Here is a 17,113-nt window from a genome sequence, read left to right as displayed (position 1 = left end):
CTATATCTAGTCACTTTTTCAGCTAAAATTGGTAAAATGGTTATGAAATGCCAAGTGTTCATATGTAAAATGCTACACAAAATTAGATGACTTAACACATATTCAGTGTCACTGTATTTTTTATTTATTAATTATGATCGATTTATCACCAATTAATTATATGAGAGACAAGGGTTACAAACCGAAGAAAAAATTTTAATCCTAACTAAAGAGTATCGGGAATGACTCGGACGAAAAAGCGTAAGGGCATATTATTCAATATTACGAAAGACAATGGAATCTCCCTTGCAGATGGGATGACCACCGCTGAGTGCATTAGATGGTAGAGATGCGAGTTAAGCGAAGGAGAAAAATACCCTTGACGCTTTCGATAACTACCACAGTTTTAGAATCAATCTATATATATGATCATCATCCGGTGATACCAGGACACATCCTGAGCTCAAGGAATCAAATTAACAAATTTTTGGACACGGCAGCCGAGAAAGGCGAAGAAGCAGGAAGAAGAACGAGGTTGAAGCTGCACAATTGAAGACATTTATATATGCTTTATGAACATTGAATTGTAATATAATTCTTTTGAGATTATTAATGAAAATTTTCAGTGTTGGTGATGCGTTGTGTTTATTTTTGTACTTCAAATTCCTTAGAATAAAATATTTGTCAAGTTAAAGTTGGAACACTTGAACTCAAAGTTACCATATTAAAGTCACCGGTTCACGTTGTGCATTTTGTAAACACCATTTCAAAATTAATAATGGTTTTTACATCCAAAGGATGGGAGATGAAAATTTTGGCCCATAACACCATTTCAAAATTAATAATGGTTTTTACATGCAAAGGGTTGGGAGATGAAAATTTTGGCCCATACAGGTCTCGAACCTGCGATCTTCGCGTTATTAGCACGATGCTCTAACCAACTGAGCTAATAGGCCTTTGATTTCCAACTTTCAGAACACTACTATATCTAGTCACTTTTTCAGCTAAAATTGGTAAAAATGGTTATGGAATGCCAAGTGTTCATAGGTAAAATGCTATACAAAATTAGATGACTTAACACATATTCAGTGTCACTGTATTTTTTATTTATTAATTATGATCGATTTATCACAATTTAATTATATAAGAGACAAGGGTTACAAACCGAAGAAAAAATTTTAATCCTAACTAAAGAGTATCGGGAATGACTCGGACGAAAAAGCGTAAGGGCATATTATTCAATATTACGAAAGACAATGGAATCTCCCTTGCAGATGGGATGACCACCGCTGAGTGCATTAGATGGTAGAGATGCGAGTTAAGCGAAGGAGAAAATACCCTTGACGCTTTCGATAACTACCACAGTTTTAGAATCAATCTCACATATATATATGATCATCATCCGGTGATACCAGGACACATCCAGAGCTCAAGAAATCAAATTAACAAATTTTTGGACACGGCAGCCGAGAAAGGGGAAGAAGCAGCAAGAAGAACGAGGGTTGAGGCTGCACAATTGAAGACATTTAGTAATATTATATATTTATATACACTTTATGCACATTGAATTGTAATATAATTCTTTTGAGATTATTAATGAAAATTTTCAGTGTTGGTGATGCGTTGTGTTTATTTTTGTACTTCAAATTCTTTAGAATAAAATATTTGTCAAGTTAAAGTTGGAACACTTGAACTCAAAGTTACCATATTAAAGTCACCGGTTCACGTTGTGCATTTTGTAAACACCATTTCAAAATTAATAATGGTTTTTACATGCAAGGGTTGGGAGATGAAAATTTTGGCCCATACAAGTCTCGAACCTATGACCTTCGCGTTATTAGCACGACGCACTAAACAACTGAGCTAATAGGCCTTTAATTTCTAACTTTCAAAACACTACTATATCTAGTCACTTTTTCAGCTAAAATTGGTAAAAATGGTTATGAAATGCCAAGTGTTCATATGTAAAATGCTACACAAAATTAGATGACTTAACACATATTCAGTGTCACTGTATTTTTTATTTATTAATTATGATCGATTTATCACCAATTAATTATATGAGAGAAAAGGGTTACAAACCGAAGAAAAAATTTTAATCCTATCTAAAGAGTATCGGGGATGACTCGGACGAAAAAGCGTAGGGGCATATTATTCAATATTACGAAAGACAATGGAATCTCCCTTGCAGATGGGATGACCACCGCTGAGTGCATTAGATGGTAGAGATGTGAGTTAAGCGAAGGAGAAAATACCCTTGACGCTTTCGATAACTACCGCAGTCTTAGAATCAATGTCACATATATATATATATATATATATATATATATATATATATATATATATATATATATATATATATATATATATATATATATATATATATATGATCATCATCCGGTGATACCAGGACACATCCTGAGCTCAAGGAATCAAATTAACAAATTTTTGGACACGGCAGCCGAGAAAGGCGAAGAAGCAGGAAGAAGAACGAGGGTTGAAGCTGCACAATTGAAGACATTTATATATGCTTTATGAACATTGAATTGTAATATAATTCTTTTGAGATTATTAATGAAAATTTTCAGTGTTGGTGATGCGTTGTGTTTACTTTTGTACTTCAAATTCCTTAGAATAAAATATTTGTCAAGTTAAAGTTGGAACACTTGAACTCAAAGTTACCATATTAAAGTCATCGGTTCACGTTGTGCATTTTGTAAACACCATTTCAAAATTAATAATGGTTTTTACATCCAAAGGGTTGGGAGATGAAAATTTTGGCCCGAAAATTTTGGCCCATACAGGTCTTGAACCTGCGATCTTCGCGTTATTAGCACGATGCTCTAACCAACTGAGCTAATAGGCCTTTGATTTCCAACTTTCAGAACACTACTATATCTAGTCACTTTTTCAGCTAAAATTGGTAAAAATGGTTATGGAATGCCAAGTGTTCATAGGTAAAATGCTATACAAAATTAGATGACTTAACAACACATATTCAGTGTCACTGTATTTTTTATTTATTAATTATGATCGATTTATCACTATTTAATTATATAAGAGACAAGGGTTACAAACCGAAGAAAAAATTTTAATCCTAACTAAAGAGTATCGGGAATGACTCGGACGAAAAAGCGTAAGGGCATATTATTCAATATTACGAAAGACAATGGAATCTCCCTTGCAGATGGGATGACCACCGCTGAGTGCATTAGATGGTAGAGATGCGAGTTAAGCGAAGGAGAAAATACCCTTGACGCTTTCGATAACTACCACAGTTTTAGAATCAATCTCACATATATATATGATCATCATCCGGTGATACCAGGACACATCCAGAGCTCAAGAAATCAAATTAACAAATTTTTGGACACGGCAGCCGAGAAAGGCGAAGAAGCAGCAAGAAGAACGAGGGTTGAGGCTGCACAATTGAAGACATTTAGTAATTTTATATATTTATATATACTTTATGCACATTGAATTGTAATATAATTCTTTTGAGATTATTAATGAAAATTTTCAGTGTTGGTGATGCGTTGTGTTTATTTTTGTACTTCAAATTCTTTAGAATAAAATATTTGTCAAGTTAAAGTTGGAACACTTGAACTCAAAGTTACCATATTAAAGTCACCGGTTCACGTTGTGCATTTTGTAAACACCATTTCAAAATTAATAATGGTTTTTACATGCAAAGGGTTGGGAGATGAAAATTTTGGCCCATACAAGTCTCGAACCTATGACCTTCGCGTTATTAGCACGACACACTAACCAACTGAGCTAATAGGCCTTTAATTTCTAACTTTCAAAACACTGCTATATCTAGTCACTTTTTCAGCTAAAATTGGTAAAAATGGTTATGAAATGCCAAGTGTTCATATGTAAAATGCTACACAAAATTAGATGACTTAACACATATTCAGTGTCACTGTATTTTTTATTTATTAATTATGATCGATTTATCACCAATTAATTATATGAGAGAAAAGGGTTACAAACCGAAGAAAAAATTTTAATCCTATCTAAAGAGTATCGGGGATGACTCGGACGAAAAAGCGTAGGGGCATATTATTCAATATTACGAAAGACAATGGAATCTCCCTTGCAGATGGGATGACCACCGCTGAGTGCATTAGATGGTAGAGATGCGAGTTAAGCGAAGGAGAAAATACCCTTGACGCTTTCGATAACTACCGCAGTCTTAGAATCAATGTCACATATATATATATATATATATATATATATATATATATATATATATATATATATATATATATATATATATATATATATATATATATATATATATATATATATATGATCATCATCCGGTGATACCAGGACACATCCTGAGCTCAAGGAATCAAATTAACAAATTTTTGGACACGGCAGCCGAGAAAGGCGAAGAAGCAGGAAGAAGAACGAGGGTTGAAGCTGCACAATTGAAGACATTTATATATGCTTTATGAACATTGAATTGTAATATAATTCTTTTGAGATTATTAATGAAAATTTTCAATGTTGGTGATGCGTTGTGTTTATTTTTGTACTTCAAATTCCTTAGAATAAAATATTTGTCAAGTTAAAGTTGGAACACTTGAACTCAAAGTTACCATATTAAAGTCACCGGTTCACGTTGTGCATTTTGTAAACACCATTTCAAAATTAATAATGGTTTTTACATCCAAAGGGTTGGGAGATGAAAATTTTGGCCCATAACACCATTTCAAAATTAATAATGGTTTTTACATGCAAAGGGTTGGGAGATGAAAATTTTGGCCCATACAGGTCTCGAACCTGCGATCTTCGCGTTATTAACACGATGCTCTAACCAACTGAGCTAATAGGCCTTTGATTTCCAACTTTCAGAACACTACTATATCTAGTCACTTTTTCAGCTAAAATTGGTAAAAATGGTTATGGAATGCCAAGTGTTCATAGGTAAAATGCTATACAAAATTAGATGACTTAACAACACATATTCAGTGTCACTGTATTTTTTATTTATTAATTATGATCGATTTATCACAATTTAATTATATAAGAGACAAGGGTTACAAACCGAAGAAAAAATTTTAATTCTAACTAAAGAGTATCGGGAATGACTCGGACGAAAAAGCGTAAGGGCATATTATTCAATATTACGAAAGACAATGGAATCTCCCTTGCAGATGGGATGACCACCGCTGAGTGCATTAGATGGTAGAGATGCGAGTTAAGCGAAGGAGAAAATACCCTTGACGCTTTCGATAACTACCACAGTTTTAGAATCAATCTCACATATATATATGATCATCATCCGGTGATACCAGGACACATCCAGAGCTCAAGAAATCAAATTAACAAATTTTTGGACACGGCAGCCGAGAAAGGCGAAGAAGCAGCAAGAAGAACGAGGGTTGAGGCTGCACAATTGAAGACATTTAGTAATTTTATATATTTATATATACTTTTTGCACATTGAATTGTAATATAATTCTTTTGAGATTATTAATGAAAATTTTCAGTGTTGGTGATGCGTTGTGTTTATTTTTGTACTTCAAATTCTTTAGAATAAAATATTTGTCAAGTTAAAGTTGGAACACTTGAACTCAAAGTTACCATATTAAAGTCACCGGTTCACGTTGTGCATTTTGTAAACACCATTTCAAAATTAATAATGGTTTTTACATGCAAAGGGTTGGGAGATGAAAATTTTGGCCCATACAAGTCTCGAACCTATGACCTTCGCGTTATTAGCACGACGCACTAACCAACTGAGCTAATAGGCCTTTAATTTCTAACTTTCAAAACACTACTATATCTAGTCACTTTTTCAGCTAAAATTGGTAAAAATGGTTATGAAATGCCAAGTGTTCATATGTAAAATGCTACACAAAATTAGATGACTTAACACATATTCAGTGTCACTGTATTTTTTATTTATTAATTATGATCGATTTATCACCAATTAATTATATGAGAGAAAAGGGTTACAAACCGAAGAAAAAATTTTAATCCTATCTAAAGAGTATCGGGGATGACTCGGACGAAAAAGCGTAGGGGCATATTATTCAATATTACGAAAGACAATGGAATCTCCCTTGCAGATGGGATGACCACCGCTGAGTGCATTAGATGGTAGAGATGCGAGTTAAGCGAAGGAGAAAATACCCTTGATTGTTTCGATAACTACCACAGTTTTAGAATCAATCTCACATATATATATGATCATCATCCGGTGATACCAGGACACATCCTGAGCTCAAGGAATCAAATTAACAAATTTTTGGACACAGCAGCCGAGAAAGGCGAAGAAACAGCAAGAAGAACGAGGGTTGAAGCTGCACAATTGAAGACATTTATATATGCTTTATGCACATTGAATTGTAATATAATTCTTTTGAGATTATTAATGAAAATTATCAGTGTTGGAATAAAATATTTGTCAAGTTAAAGTTGGAACATTTGAACTCAAAGTTACCATATTAAAGTTACCGATTCACGGAGATGAAAAATTTGGCCCATACAGGGGTCAAACTTGTGACCTTCGCGTTATTAGCACAACGCTCTAGCCAACTGAGCTAATAGGCCTCTGATTTCCAACGTTCAGAACACTACTATATCTAGTCACTTTTTCAGCTAAAATTGGCAAAAATGGTTATGAAATGCCAAGTGTTCATATGTAAAATGCTACACAAAATTAAATGACTTAACACATATTCAGTGTCACTATATTTTTTATTTATTAATTATGATCGATTTATCACAAATTAATTATATGAGAGACAAGGGGTACAAACCGAAGAGAAAATTATAATCCTCCCGAAAGAGTATCGGGAATGAATCGGACGAAAAAGCTTAAGGGCATATTATTTAATATTACGAAAGACAATGGAATCTCCCTTGCAGATGGGATGACCACCGCTGAGTGCATTAGATGGTAGAGATGCGAGTTAAGCGAAGGAGAAAATACCCTTGTTGCTTTCGATAACTACCACAGTTTTAGAATCAATCTCACATATGATCATCATCCGGTGATAGCAGGACACATCCTGAGCTCAAGGAATCAAACTAACAAATTTTTGGACACGGCAACCGAGAAAGGCGAAAAAGCAGCAAGAAGAATGAGGGTTGAAGCTGCACAATAGAAGATATTTTATAATGTTTATATATTTATGCTTTATGCACATTGAATTGTAATATATTTCTTTTGAGATTATTAATGAAAATTTTCAGTGTTGGTGATGCGTTGTGTTTATTTTAGTACTTCAAATTCCTTAGAATAAAATATTTGTAAAGTTAAAGTTTGGAACACTTGAACTCAAAGTTACCGATTCACGGAGATAAAAATTTTGCCCAATACAGGTCTCGAACCTGTAACTTTCGCGTTATTAGCACAACACACTAACCAACTGAGCAATTAGGCCTTTGATTTCCAACTTTCAGAACACTACTATATCTAGACACTTTTTCAGCTAAAATTGGTGAAAATGGTTATGAAATGCCAAGTGTTCATATGTAAAATGCTACACAAAATTAAATGACTTAACACATATTCAGTGTCACTGTATTTTTTATTTATTAATTATGATCGATTTATCACCAATTAATTATATGAGAGACAAGGGTTACAAACCGAAGAGAAAATTTTAATCTACCGAAAGAGTATAGGGAATGAATCGGACGAAAAAGCGTAAGGGAATATTATTCAATATTACGAAAGACAATGGAATCTCCTTTGTAGATGGGATGACCACCGCTGATTTCATTAGATGGTAGAGATGCGAGTTAAGCGAAGGAGTAAATACCCTTGACGCTTTCGATAACTACCACAGTTTTAGAATCAATCTCACATATGATCATCATCCGGTGATACCAGGACACATCCTGAGCTCAAGGAATCAAATTAACAAATTTTTAGACACGGCAGCCGAGAAAGGCGAAGAAGCAGCAAGAAGAACGAGGGTTGAAGCTGCACAATAGAAGACATTTTGTAATGTTTATATATTTATTCTTTATGCACATTGAATTGTAATATAATTCTTTTGAGATTATTAATGAAAATTTTCATTGTTGGAATAAAATATTTGTCAAGTTAAAGTTGGAACACTTGAACTCAAAGTTACCGATTCACGGAGATGAAAAATTTGGCCCATACAGGTGTCAAACCTGTGACCTTCGCGTTATTAGCACAACACTCTAACCAACTGAGCTAACAAGCCTTTGATGTCTAACGTTCAGAACACTACTATATCTAGTCACTTTTTCAGCTAATATTGGCAAAAATAGTTATGAAATGCCAAGTGTTCATATGTAAAATGCTACACAAAATTAAATGACTTAACACATATTCAGTGTCACTGTATTTTTTATTTATTAATTATGATCGATTTATCACCAATTAATTATATGAGAGACAAGGGTTACAAACCGAAGAGAAAATTATAATCCTCCCGAAAGAGTATCGGGAATGAATCGGACGAAAAAGCGTAAGGGCATATTATTTAATATTACGAAAGACAATGGAATCTCCCTTGCAGATGGGATGACCACCGCTGAGTGCATTAGATGGTAGAGATGCGAGTTAAGCGAAGGAGTAAGTACCCTTGACGCTTTTGATAACTACCACAGTTTTAAAATCAATCACACATATGATCATCATCCGGTGATACCAGGACACATCCTGAGCTCAAGGAATCAAATTAACAAATTTTTAGACACGGCAGCGAGAAAGGCGAAGAAGCAGCAAGAAGAACGAGGGTTGAAGCTGCACAATAGAAGACATTTTGTAATGTTTATATATTTATGCTTTATGCACATTGAATTGTAATATAATTCTTTTGAGATTGTTAATGAAAATTTTCAGTGTTGGAATAAAATAATTGTTACCATATTATAGTTACCGATTAAATTTGGCCCATACAAGTGTCAAACCTGTGACCTTCGCGTTATTAGCACGACGCTCTAACCAACTGAGCTAATAGGCCTTTGATTTCCAACGTTCAGAACACAACTATATCTAGTCACTTTTTCAGCTAAAATTGGCAAAAGTGGTTATGAAATTCCAAGTGTTCATATGTAAAATGCTACACAAAATTAAATGACTTAACACATATTCAGTGTCACAGTATTTTTTATTTATTAATTATGATCGATTTATCACCAATTAATTATATGAGAGACAAGGGTTACAAACCGAAGAGAAAATTATAATCCTCCTGAAAGAGTATCGGGAATGAATCCGACGAAAAAACGTAAGGGCATATTAATTAATATTACGAAAGACAATGGAATCTCCCTTGCAGATGGGATGACCACCGCTGAGTGCATTAGATGGTAGAGATGCGAGTTAAGCGAAGGAGAAAATACCCTTGATGCTTTCGATAACTACCACAGTTTTAGAATCAATCTCACATATGATCATCATCCGGTGATAGCAGGACACATCCTGAGCTCAAGGAATCAAACTAACAAATTTTTGGACACGGCAACCGAGAAAGGCGAAAAAGCAGCAAGAAGAATGAGAGTTGAAGCTGCACAATAGAAGACATTTTGTAATGTTTATATATTTATGCTTTATGCACATTGAATTGTAATATATTTCTTTTGAGATTATTAATGAAAATTTTCAGTGTTGGTGATGCGTTGTGTTTATTTTAGTACATCAAATTCCTTAGAATAAAATATTTGTCAAGTTAAAGTTGGAGCACTTGAACTCAAAGTTACCGATACACGGAGATTAAAAATTTGGCCAATACAAGTCTCAAACCTGTAACCTTCGCGTTATTAGCACGACACTCTAACCAACTGAGCTATTAGGCCTTTGATTTTCAACTTTCAAAACACTACTATATGTAGAAACTTTTTCAGCTAAAATTGGTAAAAATAATTATGAAATGCCAAGTGTTCATATGTAAAATGTTACACAAAATTAAATGACTTAACACATATTCAGTGTCACTGTATTTTTTATTTATTAATTATGATCGATTTATCACCAATTAATTATATGAGAGACAAGGGTTACAAACCGAAGAGAAAATTTTAATCCTACCGAAAGAGTATCGGGAATGACTCGGATGAAAAAGCGTAAGGGAATATTATTCAATATTATGAAAGACAATGGAATCTTCTTTGTAGATGGGATGACCACCGCTGAGTGCATTAGATGGTAGAGATGCGAGTTAAGCGAAGGAGTAAATACCCTTGACGCTTTTGATAACTACCACAGTTTTAAAATCAATCTCACATATGATCATCATCCGGTGATACCAGGACACATCCTGAGCTCAATGAATCAAATTAACAAATTTTTAGACACGGCAGCCGAGAAAGGCGAAGAAGCAGCAAGAAGAACGAGGGTTGAAGCTGCACAATAGAAGACATTTTGTAATGTTTATATATTTATGCTTTATGCACATTGAATTGTAATATAATTCTTTTGAGATTATTAATGAAAATTTTCAGTGTTGGAATAAAATATTTGTCAAGTTAAAGTTGGAACACTTGAACTCAAAGTTACCGATTCACAGAGATGAAAAATTTGGCCCATACAGGTGTTAAACCTGTGACCTTCGCGTTATTAGCACGACGCTCTAACCAACTGAGCTAATAAGCCTTTGATTTCTAATGTTCAGAACACTACTATATCTCGTCACTTTTTCAGCTAATATTGGCAAAAATAGTTATGAAATGCCAAGTGTTCATATGTAAAATGCTACACAAAATTAAATGACTTAACACATATTCAGTGTCACTGTATTTTTTATTTATTAATTATGATCGATTTATCACCAATTAATTATATGAGAGACAAGCGTTACAAACCGAAGAGAAAATTATAATCCTCCCGAAAGAGTATCGGGAATGAATCGGACGAAAAAGCGTAAGGGCATATTATTTAATATTACGAAAGACAATGGAATCTCCCTTGCAGATGGGATGACCACCGCTGAGTGCATTAGATGGTAGAGATGCGAGTTAAGCGAAGGAGTAAATAACCTTGACGCTTTTGATAACTACCACAGTTTTAAAATCAATCTCACATATGATCATCATCCGGTGATACCAGGACACATCCTGAGCTCAAGGAATCAAATTAACAAATTTTTAGACACGGCAGCCGAGAAAGGCGAAGAAGCAGCAAGAAGAACGAGGGTTGAAGCTGCACAATAGAAGACATTTTGTAATGTTATATATTTATGCTTTATGCACATTGAAATTTAATATAATTCTTTTGAGATTATTAATGAAAATTTTCAGTGTTGGAATAAAATAATTGTTACCATATTAAAGTTACCGATTAAATTTGGCCCATACAAGTGTCAAACCTGTGACCTTCGCGTTATTAGCACGACGCTCTAACCAACTGAGCTAATAGGCCTTTGATTTCCAATGTTCAGAACACAACTATATCTAGTCACTTTTTCAGCTAAAATTGGCAAAAGTGGTTATGAAATTCCAAGTGTTCTTATGTAAAATGCTACACAAAATTAAATGACTTAACACATATTCAGTGTCACTGTATTTTTTATTTATTAATTATGATCGATTTATCACCAATTAATTATATGAGAGACAAGGGTTACAAACCGAAGAGAAAATTATAATCCTCCCGAAAGAGTATCGGTAATGAATCCGACGAAAAAGCGTAAGGGCATATTAATTAATATTACGAAAGACAATGGAATCTCCCTTGCAGATGGGATGACCACCACTGAGTGCATTACATGGTAGAGATGCGAGTTAAGCGAAGGAGAAAATACCCTTGATGCTTTCGATAACTACCACAGTTTTAGAATCAATCTCACATATGATCATCATCCGGTGATAGCAGGACACATCCTGAGCTCAAGGAATCAAACTAACAAATTTTTGGACACGGCAACCGAGAAAGACGAAAAAGCAGCAAGAAGAATGAGAGTTGAAGCTGCACAATAGAAGACATTTTGTAATGTTTATATATTTATGCTTTATGCACATTGAATTGTAATATAATTCTTTTGAGATTATTAATGAAAATTTTCAGTGTTGGAATAAAATATTTTTCAAGTTAAAGTTGGAACACTTGAACTCAAAGTTACCGATTCACGGAGATGAAAAATTTGGCCCATACAGGTGTCAAACCTGTGACCTTCGCGTTATTAGCACGACGCTCTAACCAACTGAGCTAATAAGCCTTTGATTTTTAACGTTCAGAACACTACTATATCTAGTCACTTTTTCAGATAATATTGGCAAAAATAGTTATGAAATGCCAAGTGTTCATATGTAAAATGCTACACAAAATTAAATGACTTAACACATATTCAGTGTCACTGTATTTTTTATTTATTAATTATGATCGATTTATCACCAATTAATTATATGAGAGACAAGGGTTACAAACGAAGAGAAAATTATAATCCTCCCGAAAGAGTATCGGGAATGAATCGGACGAAAAAGCGTAAGGGCATATTATTTAATATTAGGAAAGACAATGGAATCTCCCTTGTAGATGGGATGACCACCGCTGAGTGCATTAGATGGTAGAGATGCGAGTTAAGCGAAGGAGAAAATACCCTTGACGCTTTCGATAACTACCACAGTTTTAGAATCAATCTCACATATGATCATCATCCGGTGATAGCAGGACACATCCTGAGCTCAAGGAATCAAACTAACAAATTTTTGGACACGGCAACCGAGAAAGGCGAAAAAGCAGCAAGAAGAATGAGAGTTGAAGCTGCACAATAGAAGACATTTTGTAATGTTTATATATTTATCCTTTATGCACATTGAATTGTAATATATTTCTTTTGAGATTATTAATGAAAATTTTCAGTGTTGGTGATGCGTTGGGTTTATTTTAGTACTTCAAATTCCTTAGAATAAAATATTTGTCAAGTTAAAGTTGGAGCACTTGAACTCAAAGTTACCGATTCACGGAGATAAAAAATTTGGCCAATACAAGTCTCAAACCTGTAACCTTCGTGTTATTAGCACGACACTCTAACCAACTGAGCTATTAGGCCTTTGATTTTCAACTTTCAAAACACTACTATATCTAGACACTTTTTCAGCTAAAATTGTAAAAATAATTATGAAATGCCAAGTGTTCATATGTAAAATGCTACACAAAATTAAATGACTTAACACATATTCAGTGTCACTGTATTTTTTATTTATTAATTATGATCGATTTATCACCAATTAATTATATATGAGACAAGGGTTACAAACCAAAGAGAAAATTTTAATCCTACTGAAAGAGTATCGGGAATGACTCGGACGAAAAAGCGTAAGGGAATATTATTCAATATTATGAAAGACAATGGAATCTTCTTTGTAGATGGGATGACCACTGCTGAGTGCATTAGATGGTAGAGATGCGTGTTAAGCGAAGGAGTAAATACCCTTGACGCTTTTGATAACTACCACAGTTTTAAAATCAATCTCACATATGATCATCATCCGGTGATACCAGGACACATCCTGAGCTCAAGGAATCAAATTAACAAATTTTTAGACACGGCAGCCGAGAAAGGCGAAGAAGCAGCAAGAAGAACGAGGGTTGAAGCTGCACAATAGAAGACATTTTGTAATGTTTATATATTTATGCTTTATGCACATTGAATTGTAATATAATTCTTTTGAGATTATTAATGAAAATTTTCATTGTTGGAATAAAATATTTGTCAAGTTAAAGTTGGAACACTTGAACTCAAAGTTACCGATTCACGGAGATGAAAAATTTGGCCCATACAAGTGTCAAACCTGTGACCTTCGCGTTATTAGCACGACGCTCTAACCAACTGAGCTAATAGGCCTTTGATTTCTAATGTTCAGAACACTACTATATCTAGTCACTTTTTCAGCTAATATTGGCAAAAATAGTTATGAAATGCAAGTGTTCATATGTAAAATGCTACACAAAATTAAATGACTTAACACATATTCAGTGTCACTGTATTTTTTATTTATTAATTATGATCGATTTATCACCAATTAATTATATGAGAGACAAGGGTTACAAACCGAAGAGAAAATTATAATCCTCCCGAAAGAGTATCGGGAATGAATCGGACGAAAAAGCGTAAGGGCATATTATTTAATATTAGGAAAGACAATGGAATCTCCCTTGTAGATGGGATGACCACCGCTGAGTGCATTAGATGGTAGAGATGCGAGTTAAGCGAAGGAGAAAATACCCTTGACGCTTTCGATAACTACCACAGTTTTAGAATCAATCTCACATATGATCATCATCCGGTGATAGCAGGACACATCCTGAGCTCAAGGAATCAAACTAACAAATTTTTGGACACGACAACCGAGAAAGGCGAAAAAGCAGCAAGAAGAATGAGAGTTGAAGCTGCACAATAGAAGACATTTTGTAATGTTTATATATTTATGCTTTATGCACATTGAATTGTAATATATTTCTTTTGAGATTATTAATGAAAATTTTCAGTGTTGGTGATGCGTTGGGTTTATTTTAGTACTTCAAATTCCTTAGAATAAAATATTTGTCAAGTTAAAGTTGGAGCACTTGAACTCAAAGTTACCGATTCACGGAGATAAAAAATTTGGCCAATACAAGTCTCAAACCTGTAACCTTCGTGTTATTAGCACGACACTCTAACCAACTGAGCTATTAGGCCTTTGATTTTCAACTTTCAAAACACTACTATATCTAGACACTTTTTCAGCTAAAATTGGTAAAAATAATTATGAAATGCCAAGTGTTCATATGTAAAATGCTACACAAAATTAAATGACTTAACACATATTCAGTGTCACTGTATTTTTTATTTATTAATTATGATCGATTTATCACCAATTAATTATATATGAGACAAGGGTTACAAACCAAAGAGAAAATTTTAATCCTACGAAAGAGTATCGGGAATGACTCGGACGAAAAAGCGTAAGGGAATATTATTCAATATTATGAAAGACAATGGAATCTTCTTTGTAGATGGGATGACCACCGCTGAGTGCATTAGATGGTAGAGATGCGAGTTAAGCGAAGGAGTAAATACCCTTGACGCTTTTGATAACTACCACAGTTTTAAAATCAATCTCACATATGATCATCATCCGGTGATACCAGGACACATCCTGAGCTCAAGGAATCAAATTAACAAATTTTTAGACACGGCAGCCGAGAAAGGCGAAGAAGCAGCAAGAAGAACGAGGGTTGAAGCTGCACAATAGAAGACATTTTGTAATGTTTATATATTTATGCTTTATGCACATTGAATTGTAATATAATTCTTTTGAGATTATTAATGAAAATTTTCATTGTTGGAATAAAATATTTGTCAAGTTAAAGTTGGAACACTTGAACTCAAAGTTACCGATTCACGGAGATGAAAAATTTGGCCCATACAGGTGTCAAACCTGTGACCTTCGCGTTATTAGCACGACGCTCTAACAACTGAGCTAATAAGCCTTTGATTTTTAACGTTCAGAACACTACTATATCTAGTCACTTTTTCAGATAATATTGGCAAAAATAGTTATGAAATGCCAAGTGTTCATATGTAAAATGCTACACAAAATTAAATGACTTAACACATATTTAGTGTCACTGTATTTTTTATTTATTAATTATGATCGATTTATCACCAATTAATTATATGAGAGACAAGGGTTACAAACCGAAGAGAAAATTATAATCCTCCCGAAAGAGTATCGGGAATGAATCGGACGAAAAAGCGTAAGGGCATATTATTTAATATTAGGAAAGACAATGGAATCTCCCTTGTAGATGGGATGACCACCGCTGAGTGCATTAGATGTAGAGATGCGAGTTAAGCGAAGGAGAAAATACCCTTGACGCTTTCGATAACTACTACAGTTTTAGAATCAATCTCACATATGATCATCATCCGGTGATAGCAGGACACATCCTGAGCTCAAGGAATCAAACTAACAAATTTTTGGACACGGCAACCGAGAAAGGCGAAAAAGCAGCAAGAAGAATGAGAGTTGAAGCTGCACAATAGAAGACATTTTGTAATGTTTATATATTTATGCTTTATGCACATTGAATTGTAATATATTTCTTTTGAGATTATTAATGAAAATTTTCAGTGTTGGTGATGCGTTGGTTTATTTTAGTACTTCAAATTCCTTAGAATAAAATATTTGTCAAGTTAAAGTTGGAGCACTTGAACTCAAAGTTACCGATTCACGGAGATAAAAAATTTGGCCAATACAAGTCTCAAACCTGTAACCTTCGTGTTATTAGCACGACACTCTAACCAACTGAGCTATTAGGCCTTTGATTTTCAACTTTCAAAACACTACTATATCTAGACACTTTTTCAGCTAAAATTGGTAAAAATAATTATGAAATGCCAAGTGTTCATATGTAAAATGCTACACAAAATTAAATGACTTAACACATATTCAGTGTCACTGTATTTTTATTTATTAATTATGATCGATTTATCACAATTAATTATATATGAGACAAGGGTTAAAAACCAAGAGAAAATTTTAATCCTACTGAAAGAGTATCGGGAATGACTCGGACGAAAAAGCGTAAGGGAATATTATTCAATATTACGAAAGACAATGGAATCTTCTTGTAGATGGGATGACCACCGCTGAGTGCATTAGATGGTAGAGATGCGAGTTAAGCGAAGGAGTAAATACCCTTGACGCTTTGATAACTACCACAGTTTTAAAAATCAATCTCACATATGATCATCATCCGGTGATACCAGGACACATCCTGAGCTCAAGGAATCAAATTAACAAATTTTTAGACACGGCAGCCGAGAAAGGCGAAGAAGCAGCAAGAAGAACGAGGGTTGAAGCTGCACAATAGAAGACATTTTGTAATGTTTATATATTTATGCTTTATGCACATTGAATTGTAATATAATTCTTTTGAGATTATTAATGAAAATTTTCATTGTTGGAATAAAATATTTGTCAAGTTAAAGTTGGAACACTTGAACTCAAAGTTACCGATTCACGGAGATGAAAAATTTGGCCCATACAGGTGTCAAACCTGTGACCTTCGCGTTATTAGCACGACGCTCTAACCAACTGAGCTAATAGGCCTTTGATTTCTAACGTTCAGAACACTACTATATCTAGTCACTTTTTCAGCTAATATTGGCAAAAATAGTTATGAAATGCCAAGTGTTCATATGTA

The 17,113-nt window shown here is 34.0% G+C and overlaps 17 non-coding genes across 17 annotated transcripts; all 17 read right to left on the bottom strand.

The window, feature by feature from the left end:
* Positions 1–861: 861 nt before the first annotated feature.
* TRNAI-AAU lies at positions 862–935 on the bottom strand. The gene has a single exon. It is a non-coding gene; the product is annotated as a tRNA-Ile (tRNA).
* An 843-nt stretch (positions 936–1,778) lies between these two features.
* On the bottom strand, positions 1,779–1,852 carry TRNAI-AAU. The gene has a single exon. It is a non-coding gene; the product is annotated as a tRNA-Ile (tRNA).
* A 919-nt stretch (positions 1,853–2,771) lies between these two features.
* Positions 2,772–2,845, bottom strand: TRNAI-AAU. Its single transcript has one exon. It is a non-coding gene; the product is annotated as a tRNA-Ile (tRNA).
* Positions 2,846–3,692: 847 nt separating this feature from the next.
* TRNAI-AAU lies at positions 3,693–3,766 on the bottom strand. Its single transcript has one exon. It is a non-coding gene; the product is annotated as a tRNA-Ile (tRNA).
* A 986-nt stretch (positions 3,767–4,752) lies between these two features.
* On the bottom strand, positions 4,753–4,826 carry TRNAI-AAU. Its single transcript has one exon. It is a non-coding gene; the product is annotated as a tRNA-Ile (tRNA).
* An 847-nt stretch (positions 4,827–5,673) lies between these two features.
* On the bottom strand, positions 5,674–5,747 carry TRNAI-AAU. The gene has a single exon. It is a non-coding gene; the product is annotated as a tRNA-Ile (tRNA).
* Positions 5,748–6,475: 728 nt separating this feature from the next.
* TRNAI-AAU lies at positions 6,476–6,549 on the bottom strand. The gene has a single exon. It is a non-coding gene; the product is annotated as a tRNA-Ile (tRNA).
* Positions 6,550–7,311: 762 nt separating this feature from the next.
* Positions 7,312–7,384, bottom strand: TRNAI-AAU. Its single transcript has one exon. It is a non-coding gene; the product is annotated as a tRNA-Ile (tRNA).
* A 722-nt stretch (positions 7,385–8,106) lies between these two features.
* TRNAI-AAU lies at positions 8,107–8,180 on the bottom strand. Its single transcript has one exon. It is a non-coding gene; the product is annotated as a tRNA-Ile (tRNA).
* Positions 8,181–8,871: 691 nt separating this feature from the next.
* Positions 8,872–8,945, bottom strand: TRNAI-AAU. Its single transcript has one exon. It is a non-coding gene; the product is annotated as a tRNA-Ile (tRNA).
* A 761-nt stretch (positions 8,946–9,706) lies between these two features.
* On the bottom strand, positions 9,707–9,780 carry TRNAI-AAU. Its single transcript has one exon. It is a non-coding gene; the product is annotated as a tRNA-Ile (tRNA).
* A 722-nt stretch (positions 9,781–10,502) lies between these two features.
* TRNAI-AAU lies at positions 10,503–10,576 on the bottom strand. The gene has a single exon. It is a non-coding gene; the product is annotated as a tRNA-Ile (tRNA).
* Positions 10,577–11,267: 691 nt separating this feature from the next.
* TRNAI-AAU lies at positions 11,268–11,341 on the bottom strand. The gene has a single exon. It is a non-coding gene; the product is annotated as a tRNA-Ile (tRNA).
* Positions 11,342–12,063: 722 nt separating this feature from the next.
* On the bottom strand, positions 12,064–12,137 carry TRNAI-AAU. The gene has a single exon. It is a non-coding gene; the product is annotated as a tRNA-Ile (tRNA).
* Positions 12,138–13,692: 1,555 nt separating this feature from the next.
* Positions 13,693–13,766, bottom strand: TRNAI-AAU. The gene has a single exon. It is a non-coding gene; the product is annotated as a tRNA-Ile (tRNA).
* Positions 13,767–15,321: 1,555 nt separating this feature from the next.
* On the bottom strand, positions 15,322–15,394 carry TRNAI-AAU. The gene has a single exon. It is a non-coding gene; the product is annotated as a tRNA-Ile (tRNA).
* A 1,551-nt stretch (positions 15,395–16,945) lies between these two features.
* On the bottom strand, positions 16,946–17,019 carry TRNAI-AAU. Its single transcript has one exon. It is a non-coding gene; the product is annotated as a tRNA-Ile (tRNA).
* Between the last annotated feature and the right edge of the window lie 94 nt (positions 17,020–17,113).

This window comes from Ipomoea nil, unplaced genomic scaffold, assembly GCF_001879475.1.
Source record: "Ipomoea nil cultivar Tokyo-kokei standard unplaced genomic scaffold, Asagao_1.1 scaffold1101, whole genome shotgun sequence".
Classification (NCBI taxonomy): Eukaryota; Viridiplantae; Streptophyta; class Magnoliopsida; order Solanales; family Convolvulaceae; genus Ipomoea; species Ipomoea nil.
This window is presented reverse-complemented; position numbering and strand designations above follow the sequence as displayed.